Here is a 4715-nt window from a genome sequence, read left to right on the forward strand (position 1 = left end):
CGGCGAGCGGCAGGATGAGGAGGGGTCGGCGTGGGAGCTCGGTGGCGTCCGGATACAAGTGCGAGAAACCTTCGGGTCTCCATTTCCTGCCGGATCGAAGCGGAGACAGCAGAGACCTTGGGACCTGGCGTCCATGGCGAGGTACCGCGCTGGTATCCCATGGGCGGAGCAGACGCGTTGGCAACGAGGAGCAGCGGGAACGGGCAGAGAACGGCGGAAATCGAGCGCGGAGGAGCCGGGCATGGCGGATCCAGACTTGTATGGCAAGAACTTGGCGATGGCGGCTTCCTCCTTGCGGTTCCTGCACAGACGTCCCTGGGAGAGAGAGAGAGAGAGAGAGAGAGCAATATTGAGCGAGAGGGACAGAGAGACGACAGGAGGAGGAGAATGAAGGGAAGGAGAGGGACGCGGCCGGTCCTGGTGGCTTCGGTGGTGGACGACGGGATCCAGGGGAGGCACCGGTTGGGTAGGTTCGAAGGCGACTGGCCGGGGACTGAAATCGAGGAGGGATGTGTGGAAAGATCAGACAGATCCCGAGGAAGGGGGAGACCAGTTGGAGAAAACAGTGGGTGGCGGCGCTAGGAGGATTGGACGGGCTAAGGCTAGGGTTAGGGGTTGATCTATATATAGCAACAAGAATTTTGGGTAGGGGCTAATCCGTCCCTCCAACTATAATCGGACGATCGCGAATAAAATAGTTAGGGAGTCCAAAAAAGAAAACGGAGACGTTTTGTAGATGTTTGGGGATGATCCGGACGCAACGGTGACGACTGCTCGGGTCGGGTTCGGGACAATTTTCGGACGCGCGCGCGAGGAGTTCTGCGGGCTGATGAGAGAGGTTAGGTAGGACCTGGCGGTAGATAGTGGGCTGTATAGACGGTCTCGAGCTGAGAGAAGAGAAGAGAGGGAGGCCCGGCGACTGGTTCCGAAGACCGAAAACGTCTGACGTTAGACCGACTATAATGCCGCTATAGTTTAACGATTGGGCTATCAAACGAGCTCCGAATGCGATGAAACTTGGCAGGAGACCTACTAACAACAAAACAACACCGCATGCCAACTTTCAACCCATTCCGAGAACATTTTCCAGCCACTTATAAAATAATATTTCGAACATGCCGCTTGCGCGTGCAAGTGTGTCTGGGCTCAGAACGGACAACGGACGGAACAAGGAGACCAGGATGGATGCAAGTTTTCGAAAACATGCAGATGCAATGCAGATGATGACATGATATGCAATGCATGACATGAAAGCAGTGACAAGGCAACAATAGTGAATAACTGGAGGACACCTGGCACATCGGTCTCGGGGCGTTACACCTTTCACCCACACACTCCTTCTTCCTCCCCAAACAAGAATATCCAGCTCAAGCACGAGTTCTAGCTCATTTTGCTGCCATTTTCGATCTCCTTTCTCAAAGCACCTCTCACGAAAATGCTTGCGGAGATTGTTCCTCTAGTCGAGATAACGCACTTTCAATCAGGGACTAAGTTCATGATAAATTTAAGTTCAATTTAATCATATTACTCAAGAACTCCCACTTAGATAGACATCCCTCTAATCATCTAAGTGATCACGTGATCCAAATCAACTAAACCATAACCGATCATCACGTGAAATGGAGTAGTTTTCAATGGTGAACATCGCTATGTTGATCATATCTAATATATGACTCACGCTCGATCTTTCGATCTCAGTGTTCCGAGGCCATATCTGCATATGCTAGGCTCGTCAAGTTTAACCTGAGTATTCTGCGTGTGCAAAACTGGCTTGCACCCATTGTAGATGGACGTAGAGCTTATCACACCCGATCATCACGTGGTGTCTGGGCACGACGAACTTTGGCAACGGTGCATACTCAGGGAGAACACTTTTATCTTGAAATTTAGTGAGAGATCATCTTATAATGCTACCGCCAAACAAAGCAAGATAAGATGCATAAAAGATAAACATCACATGCAATCAATATAAGTGATATGATATGGCCATCATCATCTTGTGCTTGTGATCTCCATCCTTGAAGCACCGCCGTGATCACCATCGTCACCGGCGCGACACCTTGATCTCCATCGTAGCATCGTTGTCGTCTCACCAATCTTATGCTTCTACGACTATCGCTACCGCTTAGTAATAAAGTAAAGCATTACAGGGCGATTGCATTGCATACAATAAAGCGACAACCATATGGCTCCTGCCAGTTGCCGATAACTCGATTACAAAACATGATCATCTCATACAATAAAATTTAGCATCATGTCTTGACCATATCACATCACAACATGCCCTGCAAAAACAAGTTAGACGTCCTCTACTTTGTTGTTGCAAGTTTTACGTGGCTGCTACGGGCTTAAGCAAGAACCAATCTTACCTACGCATCAAAACCACAATGATAGTTTGTCAAGTTGGTGATGTTTTAACCTTCGCAAGGACCGGGCGTAGCCACACTCGGTTCAACGAAAGTTGGAGAAACTGTCACCCGCAAGCCACCTATGTGCAAAGCACGTCGGGAGAACCGGTCTCGCGTAAGCGTACGCGTAATGTCGGTCCGGGCTGCTTCGTCCAACAATACCGCCGAACCAAAGTATGACATGCTAGTAAGCAGTATGACTTATATCGCCCACAACTCACTTGTGTTCTACTCGTGCATATAACATCAACATATAAAACCTAGGCTCGGATGCCACTGTTGGGGAACGTAGTAATTTCAAAAAAATTCCTACGCACACGCAAGATCATGGTGATGCATAGCAACGAGAGGGGAGAGTATGATCAACGTACCCTTGTAGATCGACAACGGAAGCGTTTGGTGATGTAGTCGTACGTCTCCACGGCCCGACCGATCAAGCACCGAAACTACGACACCTCCGAGTTCTAGCACACGTTCAGCTCGATGACGATCCCCGGACTCCGATCCAGCAAAGTGTCGGGGAAGAGTTCTGTCAGCACGACGGCGTGGTGACGATCTTGATGTACTACCGTCGCAGGGCTTCGCCTAAGCACCGCTACAATATTATCGAGGACTATGGTGGAAGGGGGCACCGCACACGGCTAAGAATATGATCACGTGGATCAACTTGTGTCTCTAGGGGTGCCCCTTGCCTCCGTATATAAAGGATCCAAGGGGGGGTGCGGCCGGCCCTAGTAGGAGGCGCACAGGAGGAGTCCTACTCCTATCGGGAGTAGGACTCCCCTCCCTTTCCTTGTCCAAGTAGGAGAGGGGGAAGGAGAGAAGGAAAAAGGGCGGGCGCCGCCCCTCCCTCCTTGTCCAATTCGGACTAGGGGGAGAGGGGGCGCGCGGCCTGCCCTGGCAGCCCCTTCCTCTTCTCCACTTTAGGCCCATGAGGCCCATTAACCCCCCGGGGGGTTCCGGTAACCCCCGGTGCTCCGGTTTTATCCAAAACTTCCCCGGAACACTTCTGGTGTCCGAATATAGCCGTCCAATATATCAATCTTTATGTCTCGACCATTTCGAGACTCCTTGTCATGTCCGTGATCACATCCGGGACTCCGAACTAACTTCGGTACATCAAAACTCATAAACTCATAATATAACTGTCATCGAAACCTTAAGCGTGCGGACCCTACGGGTTCGAGAACAATGTAGACATGACCGAGACACGTCTCCGGTCAATAACCAATAGCGGAACTTGGATGCTCATATTGGCTCCTACATATTCTACGAAGATCTTTATCGGTCAGACCGCATAACAACATACGTTGTTCCCTTTGTCATCGGTATGTTACTTGCCCGAGATTCAATCGTCGGTATCCTATACCTAGTTCAATCTCGTTACCGGCAAGTCTCTTTACTTGTTCCGTAATCCATCATCCTACAACTAACTCATTAGTCGCAATGCTTGCAAGGCTTATGTGATGTGCATTACCAAGAGGGCCCAGAGATACCTCTCCGACAATCGGAGTGACAAATCCTAATCTCGAAATATGCCAACCCAACATGTACCTTTGGAGACACCTGTAGAGCTCCTTTATAATCACCCAGTTACGTGTGACGTTTGGTAGCACACAAAGTGTTCCTCCGGCAAGCGGGAGTTGCATAATCTCATAGTCATAGGAACATGTATAAGTCATGAAGAAAGCAATAGCAACATACTAAACGATCGGGTGCTAAGCTAATGGAATGGGTCATGTCAATCAGATCATTCAACTAATGATGTGATCATGTTAATCAAATGACAACTCTTTGTCCATGGTTAGGAAACATAACCATCTTTGATTAACAAGCTAGTCTAGTAGAGGCATACTAGTGACACTCTGTTTGTCTATGTATTCACACATGTATTATGTTTCCGGTTAATACAATCCTAGCATGAATAATAAACTTTTATCATGATATATAAGGAAATAAATAATAACTTTATTATTGCCTCTAGGGCATATTTCCTTCAGAAGGTTGCGGCGGTGGAAAAGTATTCTCGTGGATGTGAATATTTGAGGATTTATAGAGCTGAGAGGGAGGTCGGTGGACTCCCGAGGGGGGCACAAGCCAGGGCTCCCCCAGGGCGCGCCCCTATGGCTTGTCATCGCCTCGTGGGTCTTCTGACTTCATCTCCAAGTCTCATAGGTGTCTTTTGGTCCAAGAACAATCATCGCGAAAGTTTTATTCCCTTTAGACTCTGTTTGATACTCCTTTTCTGCGAAACTAAAAAACAAGGAAAAAAAAACATAAAATGGCACTGGGTTCTAGGTTAATAGG

The sequence above is a fragment of the Triticum dicoccoides genome, chromosome 7A, assembly GCF_002162155.2.
Source record: "Triticum dicoccoides isolate Atlit2015 ecotype Zavitan chromosome 7A, WEW_v2.0, whole genome shotgun sequence".
Classification (NCBI taxonomy): Eukaryota; Viridiplantae; Streptophyta; class Magnoliopsida; order Poales; family Poaceae; genus Triticum; species Triticum dicoccoides.